This window comes from Hemitrygon akajei, chromosome 27, assembly GCF_048418815.1.
Source record: "Hemitrygon akajei chromosome 27, sHemAka1.3, whole genome shotgun sequence".
Taxonomy (NCBI): domain Eukaryota; kingdom Metazoa; phylum Chordata; class Chondrichthyes; order Myliobatiformes; family Dasyatidae; genus Hemitrygon; species Hemitrygon akajei.
Window position 1 is genome coordinate 24023046 of NC_133150.1, and position 20738 is coordinate 24043783.

Below are 20738 nucleotides of genomic sequence, written 5' to 3' on the forward strand. Positions count from 1 at the left end.
TTTATTGTTGTATTTGATATATATATATATAGATATAAATATATATATATATTTACCTTTATTTTAGATTTACAGCACAGTAACAGGATCTTTTCATTCAACTAGCCTGACTTGGCCAAATACATGCATGTAACCCATATGTCTTCAGAACGTGGAAGGAAACCAGCGCACCCAGCGGAAACCAATAGACCATGTGAAAAATGTACAAGCACCTTACAGGCAGCAGTGAAATTGAACCTAGGCCACCTGCGTTATAACAGCATTACAGTAACCACTATGCTAACATACTACCCTTTTACGGTAAGCATATCAACTGTTTACTGCAGAAGCTTCATGCAAACAAGGAATTTTATTGCATTGATGTAGATGATAATATACTAATCTAATCTGACTTGTTATAAATGCCTCTGGTCCTCTGATATGCAGAGCCATTTAAAGAAGTTTAAAGTATAAAAATAATGAAAGTAGTAAATTTAGTTAAAATGGATTAATCTACTATAACCTAATGGAAAAGATAAATATGAAGTGAAGTAAAGAAAAGAAAAACAACTTTAATCTATATTTTTGATGAAAGTTAATGATTCCTCATGTTGCTGCTTATTCTGGGACTGGGAACAGGTGATAACGGGGAGGGATGGAGTAGGGGGAGAGGAATATTAGATGGGGCCTCATCTCTGCCTCCAAACTATTCATCACCACTAATAGACTCAACGGTGAGGTGGGAGATCAGATGCGTTGGAGTTGGGCCTTGTGGTTATTTCCCGTTTTGGCATAACAGCATGTGGATGTGGAAATTTGTCTCCTTGGTGAACTGATGGAAGCAAGGGTGGTTTCTGTGGAACAGTTGACCACATCAGAGCTCCTTTCTGTTGTCCATCATGTCTTTGTCACAATGGGACACTGATTGAATCAGAATCAGGTTTGGTATCACTGGCCTGTGTCATGAAGTTTGTTTTTATGACAAAGTGAATTATATATATAATATTTATGTTTTATATATATATATATATAATTTAAATTAAGTAAGTAATGCAAAAAGAAAGGAAGAAAAAATAGTGAAATTATGTTCATGGGATCATTGTTCATTCATAAATCTGATGGTGGAGGGGAAGAAGCTGTTCCTGAAATGTTGAGTGCGTGTCTTCAGGTTCCTGTACCTCCTCCTTGATGGTAGTAATGAGAAGAGGGCGTGTTCTGAGTAATGGGGGTTCCCTAATGATGGATGCCACCTTTTTGAGCCAATGCCTTTCCAAAGTGTCCATGATGCTCGGGACACTAGTGCCCGTGATGGAGTTGGCTGAGTCTACACTTTCTGCAGCTTTTTCCATTCCTGTTCCGCAGCCTCTCCATACCAGATTGCAATGCATCCTGTTAGAATGCTCTACATGGTACAGCTGCAGAAATTTGTGAGTGTCTTTGGTGACACACCAATTCTCCTCAAATTCCAAATGAAATGTGGCCACCATTATGCTTTCTTTGTAATTGCATGTATATATTGGGGGCAGGATAAAAGTTGATGGAACTTTTCAGAGATGTTGACACCCAGGAACTTAAAGCTGCTCATCCTTTCCACTGCTGATCCCTCAATGAGTTGATCACACCTCAGCTTTTATTTGGATAAATACAACTTGTCAAATTGCAGAGGAGGTGATTTTGAAGTGTGACGATCAATTCAAGGATCTTGGAATGGAATGGAAGATTAGAGATGGTATGCAGGAGTACACAGTTCAGGAAAGACATGTAACACAGTTCCTCAAACAATTATGATGCAAAATTACATAGATGTGAGTTTGACATTCAAGCAAAAGAAAGTACTTTTTTGATGTTTTTGAATGTTTCCATCAGTTGTCTTCTGTCGTATCTGTAGGCACTGCCTTTTTAAGCAGGTGTTCTCTTTGGTCCGTATTCATTTTATGTATGAGTCTTAATAGTGAGTATTCACAGGCTCCTTGACCTAGAAGAGAGGGAGTGGTTATTACAACCAATTCTGTTCTTATCCCCTTCTGACACCCACCTCTTACGTATTTCTGTCATTGTATGGCAATCATAATGGAAATCTTCCCACCCTGGCCCTGGGCACTGAGAACACTTGCAACACCATCCTGGAGGAAATTAACAGTTCAGATAGGAAACTAATCTTGTATTTCATTATTTACACCCTACAGGTAATTACAAAGGCAAGCTGTTGAACATTTTCATAAATGCATATTTTATACGCTCTCTAATGTAAATTTCTTTCTGATTTCAGATATATATTTGATTAAATACATGCATAGTAAGTAACAAATAATTTGAAGAAACTTTGAGTTGAAAACTGCCTGCATTTCTCCACCTTGCAGCTGCCAAATTCCTAGCAATAAAGGCGTGGATTTAAAATTGCACAATGGAAGTGAAGAAAAATACCTTATGTGACTTTCCCTCTCCACACCTTTTTGTGGGAAAGCAATAGGAAGGATGAAGGCCAGGTGGTTTGAAGAACTGTATCCTTCCCACCTGTCAGTATCACCCTGGCAACTCTCAATCTCAAGTGTATATTACCTCTCATTATTTGTTTAAAAGGAAGTTTCAGATAGACTTTTGTTAAGAGAGTTTATCCGGAACAAATTAATCCAAGTTGAATTAAGATATTTGCTTGGTAAATATAATCTATGTTTTTTTTTTGTTTGGCAAAGCCTGCAAGTTATCACATTCAGGTCATTCATGTTCCAAAAAGAATTAGCTTCAAAATTGTCTTTTGATACTTGACACAAAATGGTATGTCTTACCAAATTGAAAGAAGTGTTATGGTTTAAAAACATGTGGAGTCCCAGTATATTAAATGCATTTTCTGCTGTATATTCCTTACTGGGCAATCTCCTTCTCACTCACTGCTGCTGGAGTTTTGGGTCTTGGGCAAGGTTTGTTTGACACATTTTGTGAACTGGACTTGTGTAGAGGCCTTGCAGTTCGTGTTTTATGTGTTTCTGATGACTTCTTTTTTATTGTCGAAGGGTCTCGGCCCAAAACGTTGACTGTACTTCTTCCTATAGATGCTGCCTTCCCTGCTGCGTTCCACCAGCATTTTGTGTGTGTTGCTTGAATTTCCAGCATCTGCAGATTTCCTCGTGACTCCTTTTTTATTTCTATTTTGTGTGATTTTGATCGGGGCGGACTGGCTGGACGGCCGGCAGTTACTGAATGACAGTGCTAAATTGAACTGAGTGTGTTGCTTAGTCTCCTTGATGTCGGTTTTGTAGTTTATTATCACTATATTGCCTGCATAATATAAAATTGTGTGAAAAGTAAAAGGTCACAAATGTTCTGTACTATATACCTGACTTGCCTTTCAGTACCCATGCCCATTAATGTAACTTTTTTGGATGCATGAAGCAAGTTTATGCCTTAAGATAACTGGGGCCAGGATGCTATGATTCTAAATGAATGAGTCATGCCACCTGTCATGTTAGCAGGTGTGTGTGTGCGCACACACACTAAATGTGGGGAGGACTCAGCAGGTCAGGCAGCATCTATGGAAAGGAATAAGGAGCTGATGTTTTGGTCTGAGACACTTCACCAGGGCTGGAAAGGAAGAGGGAAGAAGCTTGAATGAAAAGGTGAGAGGAGGGGAAGTTTCAAAGATTCAGAGATTGAAACTACATTTATTATCAAAGTATGCATACAGAATATAACTCTGAGATCCGTCCTCCCACAGGCAGCCACAAAGCAAAGAAACACAATGGAACCTGGTCAAGGAAATATCAAGCACCCAGCGTGCGGGAAAAAAAGAACAAATTGCGCAAACAGCAAAAAGCGAGCAAACACATCGAGTATCAAACATCAAACCAGGAGTTCAGTCGTATTCAGTTTAGTTGAGTTCGGTGCCATACCACTAGCCCACTGCAGGCTGCCACTCTTCGCCAAACCACCCCAGTCTGCATCAATCAAACCACGTAAAAAAGAGCAACAGAAAAGAGCAGAATCGAAAAACACGTGCAACATGAAACTCGGAGTCCCCCAAAACGAGTCCACGCCCTCGCCAATCAATCTTTGCAACGTGGATCCCAAGACTCCTGCACTTTCCTCTGACAGCAGCCAGGAAGAGGGAGAGCAGGACTGGTCAAACATTGGAGTACAAATTGGAAATTCATGGGGAAGCTGTGGATGGAAGTGGAAAGTTAAAGCATCAACAAATGGACTTTGATTTGCATTATGAAGATCACCGATGGAAACAAATGTTAAGGCTGGTTAGTTGTGTATCGTAGCCAGGGCATGCAAATACAGAGGGATGTACTCTGGATATCCATATATGGTTAATAGAATGAAATGCCCCAGGGGAAAGACACGGCTGACAGATGGAGTGCAGTTGAAGAAGCTGTCTGTAGACTCACTCCTGGTAAAGCAGAAAAACAGTTTAACAGTTGATCAACAAAGATGCACTGTAGTAAATAGAAAATACACAACAAGTACTTGGCAGCAAGTTCAAACAAATCAATGGAGCAAGCTGTCCCTAGGCACTTTACAGGAGGATTAGCAAACAAAATTTGATACCAGATCATATAAGGAGACAATAGAAATGGGGTTTAGGAATAATTTAGAAAACAAAGGGGAGGCAAATAGGATACCAGAGTTTAACACATAGATGTAGGGCCTGTGAACACTGCTTTACCATGTATTCTCATTCCTGAACTTGTCCCTTTGGACTTGTTTGAGACACATCGAGGGCCACATTGTCGGAAAGATTCAGTTGCTGAGCATCTGTGGAGAATTCCAAAGGTGCCTGTACAGAAAAATCTCCTAATTTTGGTTTTAAGTAGCTGACTCCCATATCCTGAAATGATGTCTGCAGGTTCTAGGTTTCCCTGCTTGGCGAAGCAGCTGGTCAAAGCTTTTCATAACATTGTATTTCACCCTTCCTCTGAATTCTAGTGGGTGTAGATCAGTCTTCCTCAATCTCTCTTCACAAGACAGTTTTTAATCTAGGCATATAAATCTATCACACCCGGAAGATCCTTGCTATGATGGATGTGGGGATGGACGCTTCCTTTTATGGGAGAATTTTGAACAAAAGATCACATTTTAGACATAAGGGATGTCCCAATAGGAACCAAGATGAGGCAAAATGTTTAGAGGCCTTTAGAAATCTCTTTCTCAGAGTGGAATGGAAAGAAAGACTCTGAGTATTCTTGAGGAAAAAGTCGATACATTCTTGATAAGCAAAGGGGTTAAAGGTTACTATAGCTAAATTGGAATGAGAAGTTGAATTTATATCAGATCAGACATAACCTTATTAAATGACAAAGTAAACTGGAAGGATTGAGTTATCTGTATTGATCTGAAGGCAATATTCTTTCTTAAGTATCTGGTTCAGAACTGTACTCATTACTCCTAATAGTGTTTATCAAAATCCTGTGGAATCTCAGGATCTGTAATTGAAACCCCTTGTAATAAAGATGTAGAAAACATAACCATTAAAGACACAGCTGTCAATGGTGAAGTGGGCAAGAGGTCAGGAGTATTACTATCTTGTTGGACTGATAGGGATAGCAGAGACAGGATAGAAGAAGAACCTGTGGGATTTTAAAAAGACAGGCAGCCTCTTCTGGATCAGATGTAAAATGTTGTTTTGATCTTACCTCAAGAATAGGAAGCAAGCCTGAATTTTCAGTCAGGAACCCAGGAAGAATGGATTTCCCACTGGTCCTGCAGATATTAAGAATGGGATTTGTTTCTTACATTTCTCCAATTTCCTTGCCAGATCTAGCTAACATTTAGTCCATCCGACCTATGCCTCATGAAACAAAAATCTCACTTAACATTCACCATGGGTGTTATGTAAAAGGATCATCCATTATATACAAAATAATTCTGGAACCACTCAGCAGATCAAGCAGCATCTGGTGAAACAGGGAGTTAACATTTCAAATTGGAGACCATTCATCCAAGTTTCCAAGAATTGCAGTTTGCGGTCCAGTGCTTTCAATATTTGATTTCTCTTGACTGCTGCGATTTAATGTATGTTTGCTGTTTTCTAGAATTGTTTTAAGTTGCAAAAGTCCGTAGGGAATAGTGTAGCAGGTGCTGGTGTTCTTTTTGATGGCTTCAAAGCCTCTGTTGAAACCAATTGATAGCAGACATGCATGCTTAAGTGCGTATTCCCCTTGGAATGGAACATGACTAGGAGAATTAGAAGACAGCATACAGAACAGGACAAAGTGCCTTAAGAATGAGGAGGAGGAAGACAGGCGACCAATAAAACCAAAGCTACCCAGCGAGCAATGCTCCATACCTGAGAATCAGTGTAGAATAGTGGTCACCAACCTTTATAAGCCCAAGATCCCCTACCTCGGCCTTAGTGAAAGGCAAGATCGACTAGTTACACGCATGCGCACCAGGACAGAAAAGGCCAGAAGTGAAATCCCGCAACCCGGAATTAGAAACAATGTATAAACACCAGGGGTACCCACCCTTTTTTGCACCACAGACCTGTTTAATATCGACAATATTCATGCGGACCGGCTGACGGGGGTGGGGGGCGGGGATTGGTATTAAACATGACCAGAATACACCGATACAGGTTCCTTATGTCCAGTTTAATCCGCAATTTAGTTTTCGCGGCTCTCGGCACTTAGCTTCTGTCCCGCACTGCTCACGTTTTTTTCCACTGAAAAATCTCAACGCGTTTGTCTTTAAGTGCGGGGTGCTTGGACTCAAGGTGCCGAAGCCATTTTGAGGGCTTCATTGCCTCATTAGACAGCCTCCCAGCCCGAAATGCAGCCTCCGCCCTCCCGCTGCTAGACATCTTTGCCAGGTGCGTCTGGTCGTGGGTGAGGTGAGAGGACAAGGTCAGGGCAGGAGGTCCCCGTGCCGGGGCCGTGGCAGTCAAAGTCTGGAGAGAGTGGCCAACTGAGTGAGGAGTGCGACAGGGTGCCTGCCCGCCCCCCTCTTAGGATCTATCAGCCGACAAAAGTTTGTTTTAGTAGATTGCAACGCAGTAACTACTCCGCAACTTACGAAACCTTGAGCCTGAATTAGGTCATCTGCGAATATTTTAGTACCGGGTTCCCCACGAACATTCGTTGTGCTAAACAGTTTAAGAGGCGGCGTCCATCTGTCCGCGCTCCAGGCGAGTAGCATCAGCACTTCCCGCCGGCTGTGCTCCGGGCCGGTACCAACGGCACTTCCCGCCGGCTGCCCGAGGCCAACCAGTGATCCCTGCCAAGAGGGTATCACTGTGTTTAGGCAATGGATGACCTCTCATGGGTTCAAGTTCAACAGTGGGCGTGACAGGGAATGAGGAAAAGTGCAGCTGACTCGTATCATTTCCTCACGGCCCGGTGGTTGGGGACCATTGAATTACACTGTGTAGTGTGGGGGAGCTGCACGCATGCGCACTGGGCAGAAAGAACAGAACTAAAACCCTGCAACCTGGAAACAATCTCTCAACAGTATTTGTGTATTTATTTAAAAAAAAATTTCGGGATCTACTGGGAAAGTCTCAAAGATCGACTAGACGATCACGATCGACGGGTTGGCGACCACTAGTGTAGAACAATTGGCCAGAAATTCACCCGCCTAGCACTGTGCAAATGAATATTAATATCTATCAGGGAAAATAGTGGTTGTTTTTCATTTCTTGGTCAAAACATGGTGATTCTGAAATCTGACTGGACATCGGCTTTGTGACCCTGATGTGACTTCCACATTTAGGCTGTGTGGATGCTGTCATTCTTCATTTAAAGGGAATTTGAGCCACGTTGACTTGGGAGAACATATCATAGGGAGCCCCAGATAGTATGATGCTACTCTCGCAGCCTGACTGAGGAGAGACTTAAGGCAAGCAAAAAGCTGACAGAAATTATTGGCTGTTGAGCTTTGAATGAACTCCCAGTACCCATGGTCCTCCATCTTTCTCCCCACTCGACCTGGGATTCCCCCACCTTCCTACTATACTCACTATCCAACCAGCCTGGTCCTCTTAGCCTTGTTCCTGGGCAGACCTACCCCTGCATGCCATTTTCTGGCCCCTTCAGTCTTCAAGACTTACCATGCAAATATCCATGCAAGGCTTTGGAAGGCAGGTTGGACAATTAAGAAGCTGAGGAAAATATGCACATTACAAGCTCCTCGTGGCCTCATTCACAAATGGCTTGGCACCCCACTTAGAGCCTCTGCAGTATCTTTTACAATACAATTTCTACATTTCCTTCTGATGTTAAAAGATGCCATTGTCCACAGATTTTCCCTGTGATCCACACTTCCTTCATCCCTTTCAATCTGTCTAGATTCCACCACTTACCTGTACAATGTTGAAGAATTTGTAGTCCTTTGAAGCTTTATTATAAAGTTAGTTGGCTAGGGCGGGAATGGGACTGCATTAGTTCCTAGCCTAGCCCATGAGGAGGAAAGATTTCCCACAAAATTGCAAGTGTCCACAGTATCTGGGAGCAGATGCCTGGGCAGGATGAGTTGGAATATGTTTTTGTTTTGCTCTTCTAGCTGTGAAATTGTGAAACCTCTCTCAGAATTCATTTCAGATATTTATTAAAATAATACATGATGCTTTCTCATTTAAAAAGGCAACCTGAAACTATATAATTTATTCAAGGAAGGAGTAACCTCATCTTTGATTCTTGCTGTCTGACTATACTTATGACCCAGACATGCTAAATTGAGTGAAATATTGGAAAATACTGGAGCTGCCTAGTTGCTTCAGTGAGAATAGAAGATAGAAAGAATTTAGTTAATTAGTAAGAGTTAGATGTGCGATAGTAAAGTTTGGTTTGATTATAATTTAAGTTTTCTGACTGTTCTAAATGATTGTTTAGTTTTTCCTTAATGCAAACAAAATGCATTGAGAACTCACTTCAGGTTTTGTTTAATGAAGGAGTGGAACTAACGTCACATCACTCTTCTGTTTGGACTGTTAAATATGCCCACCCTTGGATAAATGTTTAGCAAGCTTCTGACGTCTTACACCTGTATATTGTACGTGATAGCTTCTCCAGTGATAAATCATTAGGTAGAAAGCAAAATGGGACCTGCAACATCTCCTCAACTTTTGCACTGCCTTCTGACCATGCATTGTCATTGATGTCCTTGCTGTCAGCCTTTAGTTGACACAGGATCGAGTTGTGATTCAATAGACAACATTAATGTGGGCATGCACACAGCTAAAATCCCTTGAGAGGGAGAAGCCAGGTAAAGCTGGGCATATCCATATTTATAATACATAAATCTTCTTATCTTTCCTTTACAGGAAGGAAGTGATAAAACATTTTAAATGACACCTTACGAAATCAGCCCGTGGGTGAAGGTTGGGTGGTCAAAGTTCGTGAACAAGATGAGTCAGTAGATTTAATTCTATGAAAAATGAAAACATACACGCAAGCCATGGGGAAACTGGACTAATTCCAGCTCATTATTGTCTTGTATGTTGGCTCAATTCAACGTACAGATATGCAGGCATGAAAAGAAGTTTAATCAGAATGATTTGAAGAATACAACAAGTATACATATATTTCCAAAGCTACATTTATTTATTTTGAGCTGTGTGATTATAAAAAGTAAATGCTACTGATAGTATACTAGGCTCCAATTGTTATAAATGGTTCTGCAAATGTATATTTAGTCAGATTACACCTTATATTGGTAGTGATATTCATACAAATTCTTTAACATCTATGCACACTGAGACCTAGATATCCCATCTTTTGATTTTTGATAGAAGTCAGAATGGCCAAAATCATCAATGGTGATGGGCCTTGCTTACGTTAATACCATTTTCAATGACTGTGCAACTCCCATAGATGGATCAGTGTGTTGTGATCACATTTCAATGACAGAAATATGTCAACTAACCCATAATCCATCATGCTGCCCATCATTTGCACCTGGTACTGCTCTGAGGACTGAGAGAGATCTGACTTGCAACAATTAAAGCTGCTTTAACTCCTTCTCTGTGGAATTGTAAAAAATCAAATTGGTTGGCATATTTCTGTCATTTAGATATAATTACAATTCCTGTTCCTGTGTCCTCAGCACAACCCCTTGGCAACAGTTGAGGAGTCACTAAACATTTTTTAACAGACCAGTCGGCGGATTTGCAGCCCAATTAAACAGAATGTCTGCACTGGTGAGTCTGTACGATAAAACAGACTATTTATTTAAAAATTAACAAAAGAGCAGCAAAATACTGTGGCTAAAACTATAGTTCCTGAACAAACAGAAGGCATTTGCTTTTATTCTGTTTTTAACGTAATTTTGCCAATTAATTTCACTACTGAATTCACACTTGGTGGTCTCTCTATTAAGCATGGGAGGTACTAACACAATGGCCACTCAGTGTTATGTTCATGGTCTTCTGCTGTTACAGCCTATCCATTTCAAGATTTGACATGTTGAGTGTTCAGAGATGCTCTTCTGCACACCACCATTACAACACATGATTACTTAAGATATCGATGCCTTCCTGTCAGTTTGAACTAGTCTGTCTATTGTTTGAACTTTCACATTAACAGGGGTTTTTTTGCCCACAGAAATGCTGCCCACTGAATGTGTTCTTGTATTTTGCACCATTCTCTAGAAACTATTTTGTTTTTGGAAGTCTCAGGAGATCACATTTCAAGTCAAGTCAGGTAACTTTTTATTGTCATTTCAACCATGACTGCTGGTACAGTACCCAGTAAAAACGAGATAACGTTTTTCAGGACCATCGTGCTACATGAAACAATACAAAAACTACACTGAACTACGTAAAAACAACACAGAAAAAACTACACTAGACTACAGACCTACCCAGGACTGCATAAAGTGCACAAAACAGTGCTGGCATTACAATAAATAATAAACAAGACAATAGGCACAGTAAAGGGCAGTAAGTTGGGGTTAGTCCAGGCTCTGGGTATTGAGGAGACTGATGGCTTGGGGGAAGAAACTGTTACATAGTCTGGTAATGAGAGCCCAAATGCTTCGGTGCCTTTTCCCAGATGGAGGAGGGAGAAGAGTTTGTATGAGGGGTGTGTGGGGTCCTTCATAATGCTGTTTGCTTTGCGGATGCAGCGTGATGGCGGGAAGAGAGACCCCGATGATCTTCTCAGCTGACCTCACTATCCGCTGCAGGGTCTTGCGATCTGAGATGGTGCAATTTCCCCATCCTGACGTTTGGTCTGAACAATAAACGAACCTCTTGACCATGTCTGCATGCTTTCATGTATTGAGTTGCTACCACCTAATTAGATACTTGCATTAACGAGCAGGTGTACAGGTTTACCTCATATAATGGTTACTGAGTGGTATTTATCCTTCAGTCTCCTTTCAGCAGATTGCCTGCAGGGACTAGATGATGCCGGATCTTACCCCTCCTAAAGCTGAGAACAGTTCGTACTATGTTGAAAGTTTTAGTGCTTCATTCAGAGTTTCTTCCGAGAGGGGAGTGATTAGCATAGGGTGTGTTTAAACGTCTTGCTGCATTAACCTGAGCTATGCAGTTTGGATTCAGTCAAGTGATGTGCCTCCACTTCAGTTAATGCCAAGTTACACCTAATACATCCCCTATCTCATTAAATTATAAATGGGTACAGCTGAGCTAATATTAGTGCAAATAATCAGGGAAGGCGGAAATACAGAGTACACAGAGATATATTTCTTTTTTGGGTCTCATTTACTCATTACTCATGTGTGTGAATAGCATACACTGCTGGACGTGTTGCAGTTATTAACATCACTTACACTCATGCCTAAAAAATGCCTTCAAGGAAACAAAAAATACACGGATTTTCTTGGTGAGGATAAGCTTTAAATAGAAGATTTAAATTATGCAATTAAAAGACTGATGCATTAGAACTTCAGCCCAGGAAAAATACGCATCTTAAAATGACCAAGATCACCAATTGAACTGAAATGTGAAACTGTATCAGGGTCTTAACTAGCTCTGCTTTCTGATTTATAACTATAGATTACTAGAAATTGCAAAGAGCCAAAAAAAATCATTAAACTATGTATCAAATCAACTGTTAGTTCTTCGAAGATTAAATGTGGTGTTGAAAGACCATCCTAAATAAACTTTTCAAGTTGCTGCATGTGCCAGAGAATGTGAAATTCAAATCTATCAAGGTGCTTGATTTTCTCCTCCAGGAGAACAATGATGATTCATAGCTTGCTTGAGTAATCACTAGAACCCACCATTAGACACAGGGATGACAAGAGCAAAGCAGGGAACATTCCTTTGTTATGCAAGGTAGCTACTCCCAGTTGTGGTATGCAGTGGGTGAGTATCTATTACATTACCAAATTCCATCTACCTTGTAATATTATAAAGTGATATCCCCAAACACTTTTTAAAACACCATTTGAAAATACAAGCAAGATATAACTCAGAATCTTGTAACTGAGAGAACAGAAGGATTGTTCAGTCAACAGGATCTGTGCTAGGTCTTAAAAGGTGTCTCATTTATTCGTGCTCATCTTTTTCCTCTATTAGTTTTTCTTCAAATGTGATTCATTTCTATCTGAAAGTCGCCGTTTAATTGACCGTTGCTTCAGGAAGCACTTTTTGATCTTTTTTCTCTCAAAACAAAGTTAATCATTCAGACACAAACAAGAAGAAATCTACAGATGCTGGAAATCCAAGCAGCACATTGCCGAGGGGTCTCAGCCCAAAATGTTGACTGTAATTTTTTCCATAGATGCTGCCTGGAACTGCTGAGTTCCTCCAGCATTTTGTGTGTGTTGCTTTAATTATTCATACTGCCTTTTGCTCTTGCTACCTCTTCTTGTTGTCTTTCGGCCATCACCTTAAACCCATTCCTCTGGTATTGATTCACCAGCTACTGGAAAATACAGGTCCATGGAATAAACTCATCAGTAAGCAGCCATGTAAATTCTTGCATATTCCACCAATCGGAAATGTTCTTTACTAACAAATGGTGCTCAAAGTCAAGGAAAATTTATTATCAAAGTACATACATGTTATCATATACTACTTTGAGATTCATTTTTTTGTAGACATTTACAGGAAAATAAAAGAAATGCAGTAGAGTCTAGGAAAACCATACATAAACAAAGACTGACAAACAAGCAATGTGCAAAAGACGACAAATCATGCAAATATTCTTTTAAATCAGAAGGAAATAAATAATAACGAGTACATGAGTTGTAGAGTCCTTGAATGTGAGTCTATAGGTTGTAGAGTCAGTTCTGTGTTGAGCTGTGTCAAGTTATCCACACTGGTTCAGTAGCCTGATAGTTGTACCGTAACAATTGTTCCTGAACCTGGAGGTGTGGGTCCCATACTTCCACTTGATGGTGGCTGATTGTCTGTTTAGATGGCAAGGGGAATGAAGCTGTTTCTAAATCATTGAGTGTGGGTTTTCAGGCTCCTGTACCTCCTCTCTGTTGGTGGTAATAAGAAGAGAGCAGGCCCTGGGTGATGGGAGTCCTTTCTGAGACATTGCCTTTTGAAGATGCACTCAATGCTGCGGTATAAGGTGGCCATGATGGAGGTGCCTGAGTTTGCAACCCTCTGCAGCTTTTCCCAATCCCGTGCAGTAGCCCTGCCATACCTCACAGCGATGTACCCAGTCAGAAGCACAGCACATCTATGGAAATTTGCTAGAGCGTTTGTTGACATACCAAATCTCCTCAAACTCCTAATGAACTATAACTGTTGATGTATTTTCTTTGTAATGTATCAATATGTTGGGCCCAGGAGAGATCTACAGCGATGTTGACATCCAGGAACTTGAAACTGCTCACCCTTCCCACTGCTGACCTCTCGATGACCATTGCTGTGTATTCCCCCAACATCCCCAACTTGAGGTCCACAATCCATTCCTTGGTTTTACTGATGTTGAGTGCAAGATTGTTGTTGTAACTTCTCTTAACCAATCAATCTACCTCACTCCCATAAATCCACTTGACTTTAATAATAGATGTTGTTTCCTTGTACAGTGCTCTTTGCAAATATGCTCAGTGATGGGGAGGCTTTTTCTGTTATGGCTGGGCTGTATCCATTGTGTCTGCTGTTGGAAAGTTGTGATGGAATTGCTGCACAATACTTAAATACTTTAGAACAACTTAAATAGCACGTACCTGTTTGTGTAAGGAAATGATTAGATTTTACTTGAATTGGTCATTTAGAAAACAAGAAAACTGGTAATAAGAACAAGAAGGTAATAACTGGTAATAGGAAGAGTGAACTGGCTGACATTTGTAAGAGCAGTTTTCTATGCAAAGGTGTAAGCTTGAGTTAAAACAATGACTTACACGTAGATGAAGATGAAATGCCGCATACTTGAAAAAATTGCAGGGGTGTAGTGGGTAAAGGCAGGAGATAAACTGGGCGTACCTGCCTTAATAATCGGTGTGAGCTTGTGCTTAGAATCTGCCAGTCTGTCCAACATTCACAAAGTTACATTTTTGCGCCTGTGGCTGCAATGGTTTCTGAAAACAAAATACAGAGAAAATTAGATGTCTATTTAGAGGAGCCAGGTACAGCAGGAATCAGCGAAGCCACTTTTATTTCTCTTCCAGGATCTTTACCTGAACCATTAGTTTTCATTTTCCCTCTCTCCTGGATCTTAAGAGCATTTTTTTCTCCCTGTATGTTAAATATTTAGCATTTGTAGCTTTTGTTCTTCATGATTGTTCTTCCAGAGTACTTTCAAACATAAATTCAAATCCGAATTTGAATTTTAAATCTGCACTTCAGTAAACTGGGTTGTGCATGATGTGTTTTATTCATTTAGATTTTCTAGCCAACAGGCATGGATTCGGTACGCTTTCTTTCTTAGATAATGTTTACTATGTGAGTGAACATTGGATTTTCCATGGAAACCCAATGTTCATTTTACTGGCAGTGTTAGAAAACCATCTTTTTGAGACTACTGTCTGTTTTTGGAACTGACGGGTTAGGGAAAAAGTAATGACTGGCTCTCCAGTCAAACATTATATGAATTGCATCCTGTGCAATGGTTCGACTGAGGACTTACCTCAACAGCTGTGTAGGGAAGGTGCTTCGAAATCCGGGGGATGGAAATATGAGAATTGGTCAGCCTGTGCCAGCACAACCAATGTTTTCCATTCAGTAGGGCTCCCAGACAAATTGCTGAAATATTTTGCAATACAAGTGGTGGCTAGACACAGATTAGAGGAATAGCACTTCATATTCTGTCTTGGTAGTCTCCAGTCTGATGGCAAGAACATTGATTTCTCCAATTTCCAGTAACATCAATCTCTGTCCCCCTTGTTTTCCCTCACTTTATCTCTTTCTCCCACCTTCACCCTTTTGATCTGCTCATCACTCCTTTTCCTGGCACCCCTCCTAACCTCCCTACTTTTATTCCATTTTTACACTACCCTCTCCTATCTTCTTTTGCCCTTTGCCACATCTGTCTATCGCCTCTTAGTTTCTCACATCATTCCCATTTCACTTACACATCAACCCGATCCCACCTGGATCCACCAGCCCTTGCTTTCCCCCCTCCTCCCATCTTCTTATATTGGCTATTTCCCTCTTTCTGTCCAGTCCTGATGAAGTTCTAGCCAAAATGTCAGCTATCTACTTGCCATAGACGCTGCTTACCCCCTGTGTTTCTCCAGGGATTTTTGCGTTGCCCTAAATTTCTAGCATCTGTAGTCTCTGTTGTGTCTGCAGTGTATCCTTTTTTTCATGATTAAGTGTAGCTGAAGATCATACAATTTTCTTTTGTTTTCAGCACCTTTTTCTATTTTAGCAACTCCTTTAAGCTAAATCAGATGGACACCACCTTTTTTCATAATTATTATCATTTCCTTCATTCTGATCAAGGATAATTAATTGAAATGTTACTTCTCTTTCCCTTTCCACAGATACTGCCTGAACTGCTAAGAAATTTCAATATGTTCTGTTTATTATTTTCATCTTGTCTTTTGAAGATTATGGAGAATATCACTTTCCATGAAAGTCATCCATGTTATTTTCTGTACAACAGCTAATAGTACAGTGAGTGTAATTTGGTTGTTGCACAGAACGTTATCATTGAGAGAAATCCCATCCGCACATGTTTAGGTTGTCTCTGAGGCGCAATCGATTAGAGCTGTTAACCGAATACTTTCACATAGGCGTGCATTATTGCAGAGGTCACCAATAACACTCAGGAGCAGATACCAAACAGAGAGCTGCCAAATCACATATTCCCATTTCATCATAATCATTGTTATTACTAATGCCATCAGGTATGCATAACATTGATTGTTGTCATTACCTGGGAATCAATGATCACTTGAACGCCATTTAATGTGGAGAAAAGTTCACAAGGAACTACAATTAGGGAATGCATAATTATGACTGGTTCCTAAGGTTGTCATAGCCGGGTGTGGTAGTGGGGATAAGTTCCTACTACCTATAAAGTGCTCCAAATGGCGTGCAACTCTAACAACCTCTGACAACCAAGACCAGCTTTTGGCTTCACATGTGGCTTAGCTACTAGGCCCGGCGGAACTGTTTCTACTTGATGCACCATCAATAACTCTCTCTGAGATGTGAAGGCGAGATATTGGCTTTTATTGACTGGAAGAAAGAACAAGCAGTAGTTAATCACCATACTACATCCTGGAGACTGAGGGCCGGGCTCAGGCCTCAATCGCCTTTATACCGGGGTCTGTGGGAGGAGCCACAGGAGCAGTCAGCAGGGGGCATGTCCAGACAGGTATATGTAGTTCACCACACTACTGACAGGAGAAGGGGCAAAGGCGGACCACTGGCGCCTCAAAACTAGTTGTTTCGGGCAGGTGGGGCTTGTCAACTTTGGACAGTAGCCCACCTGAGAGAAGGAAATCTCTGATCTTAAACCTCCGCTGCTTTGTGGTCATACCCACCTGAAAGGCTTCAGGAGTAACCCCGAGGAAGAAATCCAGAGCCGGCGTCCCTAAGGCAGTTTGGTGTTGTTTACAGCTTCACTCGGGCAACCTCTGCCACGACACTGGTGCCAAGTTGTATTGGCACTTGCCCTGCATTTGGACTACATCAGTGATGTGGAGAGGGGTACCTGCCACATGGGCAATAGCTGGTTCTTCAAATCTTCCTGCCCAGGCTGACACCCTGAAGAGGACACAATCCACCAGAGGTGCCATCCCATGATCCTCTGGGATCGATGGCTGCCTACTACTATAATTATCATTGGAGGAAGTTACAGAAGTTTAATTGTGAGGGTTTTAAAGTGGAGATGATTGAAAACCAGGTGCCATTGTTATCCAACGAGTACGGGAACTCTGGATAAACACTGTAGGTAGAACATTAAGAGAAATAAAGCTTATTGAAAACAGTGGTGGAATTTGTGAACACAAACATGAGAAAATCTTCAGATGCTGGAGATCCAGCCCTGAGGAAGGGTCTCGATCCAAAACATTGACTGTTTACTCTTTTTCATAGATGCTGCCTGACCTGCTGAGTTCCTCTAGCATTTTGTGTGTGTTGCATGGGATTTGTACTGGTAATTATTGAAATAGGCTGAAAGGGAACTATATTAAGTATAACATGGTAGTCGAGAATGCTAGTTGACAAGTTTCATGACAACGGATTATCAGCACTGTCACTGAGTGGGTCAGATTCTGGGCTGGCCACACACCTGGGCCTTGGCCTCCAGAGACATACTTCCTCGGTCACAGATTGGTAGAATGCTGAGAATTCAGTGCCTCCTTCAAAGAGTAAGTGCATTCCAGTTCTTTTGGACTTTGGAGGTGAGGCTTGGAAGTGGGAAGCCTTATGCAATAAGTATTTTGAACCCTCTTGCTGGATGTTTTACAGCAGTGGAGGAGAGCCACTGCCTGATAGCACCAAAGATCAGGGTTCAATCCTGATCTTGAGTGCTGTCTCCACAGAGTTGGCACATTTTCCCTGTGACCTCATTTTTCTCTGGATTTCTCCCAGATCTCAGACACACAGGGAGTTTTGCAGGTTAATTGCCTCTGTACGTCACCCCTAGCATGTAGATGAGTGGTAGTATTGGGGAGATTTGGTGAGAACGTGGGGGAAATGTAAATAGGATAGATGTAGGATTAATGTAACTGGATGGTTGATAGTGGCACGTGACCTGTTGCAATGCTTTATCTCTTTATGACTATCTTTCCAGTATCTGTTTTCTTTATCATTTTAATTACAGAAATAACTACCTTTACCAGCACTCTTACCATTTTTTTAAACCAGTGTCTTTATCTCGGTGTCCTTATGTTCCAGCAATAAGACATAGGAACAGAATTAGATCACTCAGCCCATCCAGTCTGCTTTGATGTGACCAAACACTGGTAGGGGATTAAAATGAATAAAATTGACAAAAATAAATACAGACAGTGAAGGGGGTTATCTCTGTTGAGCCAAGTAAGGCAACATTTATAAATTATTGACACGTGAATTCCAAAGCAAAATGCTAAAGATTCTAGAAATCTAAAGTAAAAATACTTAGCAGATAAGGCAGCAACAGCAGAGAGAGAAAAACGTAACGAGAATTAAAGTTTCAGGCTGATTGTCTATATTAGCGGATACGTATGGATGCCTTCAGCACAGTAGGAGGACATTGCCAAATAAAGACAAATAAAGATGTATATTTATTCTAAACTAAATTGCAAATACATTTCCTCTAGATGAGCTCAATTTACTGTCTATCACATCTGTTTGAGATTTATTTGACAAATTTATTTTCAGGATGTTGGCATTGCGGGCAAAGCATCACATCCCGAGTTGCCATGAAGTGTTAATACAACCAGGTATTGGTTGACTGAGGGGAAACAGAATCACATACAGGTCTTCTCTAACAAAATCACTTCATGACCATCTGACTCCTTCATGGTGAGTTTTCCTGATGTTAGCTCTTAATTTCCATGAGTTTATGAGAAGAAACTAACCTGGTTATTCACTTCTGTTTGGCAACACTGACAAAATATATAATGTTGTCAAGAAAGTCAACAGAATGAATTTTGGAGACTATACACTAGTGGTCACCAACCTTTTTAAGCCCTTGCTCCCCTACCTTGGCTTTAGTAAAAGGCGAGATCGACTCCAAATCGATTAGTTACACACATGCGCACCGGGGCAGAAAAGACCAGAAGTAAAAAAAACCCTGCAACCCGGAAGTAGAAATAATGTATAAACACCAGTGATACCCACCCTTTTTTTGCACCACGGGCCGGTTTAATATTGACAATATTCTTGCAGACCGGCCAATGGGGGGGTGGGGGTGTTAAAAACGATGGTAATACAGTACAATGACACTCGAAGCAGGTTCCTTATGTCCAGTCTATTCCGCAAATTAGTTTTTGCAGCTCTCGGCACTTAGCTTCTGTCCTGCGCTGCTCACATTTTTTCTGCTGAAAGAGCTCAGTGGGTTTGTCTTTAAGTCCAGGGTGCTTGGACTCAAGGTGCCGAAGCAGTTTTGAGGGCTTCATTGCCTCATTGGACAGCCTCCGGGCCCGAACTCCAACCTCCCCCCCGCCACCAGACGCCTTGGCCAGGTGCGGCTGGTCGTGGGTGGGGTGAGAGGACGTCAGGGCCGGAGGTCCCCATACTGGGGCCGCAGCGGTCACAGTCCCCAGAGAACGACCAACTGAGCGAAGAGTGCGACAGGATGCCCGCCCGCCCCCCTTGTAGGATTTATCGGCCGACAAAACTTTGTTTCAGTAGATCGCAGCGAGGTAGCTGCGCTGATACTTTTGAAACACTGAGCCCGAATTAGGTCATCTGTGAATATTTTAGCATCGGATTCTCCACAAACATTCGGTGTGCTAAACAGGTTTAGAGGCAGCGCTCCAGGCCAGTAGCGACGGCACTTCCCGCTGTCCACCCGAGGCCAACCAGTGATCCCTGGCGCGAGGGTATCACAGTGTTTCGGCGACTGATGACCTCCCGTGGGTTCAAGTTCAACAGTGGGTGTGACAGGGAATGAGGAAAGGTGCAGCTGACTCGTATCATTTCCTCACGGCCCGGTGGTTGGGAATTACACTGTGTAGTGTGGGGGAGCTACACGCATGTGCACTGGGCAGAAAGAACGGAATTAAAACCCCGCAACCCGGAAACAATCTCTCAACAGTATTTGTGCATTTATTTTTCTTTTTTTTTCGGGATCTATTGGGAAAGTCTCAAAGATCGACTAGTCGATCGCGATGGACGGGTTGGCGACCACTACTATATACTGAACTGATGTAACTATATTGCAGGGTTACTGCTGTAACTGGAACGTAGACTAATACAGCATAGTACATGCCACTCAGCCTATGATGTTGTGCTGAGCTTTTAACCTACTCTAAGATCAATCCAACCTTTCCATCCTATATAAACATACATTTTCTATCATCCATCTATGCCTATCTGAGAGCTTTTTAAATGCCCCTAATGTAGCTGTCTCTGACCACCACCCCGACGTAATACCATGCACACATCACTCTCTGCATTAAAAAAATAAAACTTACCTTTGACATCCACCCCATACTTCCCACAAACCAGTTTAATATCATATTCCCTTGTATTAGCCATTTACTCCCTGAGAAATAGTCACTGGCTCTCCACTTGAACTATGCCTCCTATCATCTAGTACACCTCTATCAAGTCACCTCTCACCCTTCTTTACTCCAAAGAGAAAAGCCCCAGCTTGCTCAACTTACCCTCATAAGACATGCAGTTGGAAATGAATTTCTAGGCAGTTGAATATAAAGTCTGAGACTTTGATTGTTTATTGAGAATATTGGTAATTTAACTCTCTTGAAGTGATAATAGGTGCACTGCAGAAACTGAA

General features: G+C 41.5%; 1 long non-coding RNA gene across 1 annotated transcript in view; it reads right to left on the bottom strand.

The window, feature by feature from the left end:
• Positions 1 to 976: 976 nt before the first annotated feature.
• Positions 977 to 20738, bottom strand: part of LOC140717022 (uncharacterized) — a 413746-nt gene continuing 393984 nt past the window's right edge. The window contains exons 2-3 of the long non-coding RNA XR_012096416.1: positions 14242 to 14418; positions 977 to 1954 (exon numbers count right to left, since the gene is read on the bottom strand). This is a non-coding gene — a long non-coding RNA (uncharacterized lncRNA). The remainder of the gene's footprint in view (positions 1955 to 14241; positions 14419 to 20738) is intronic.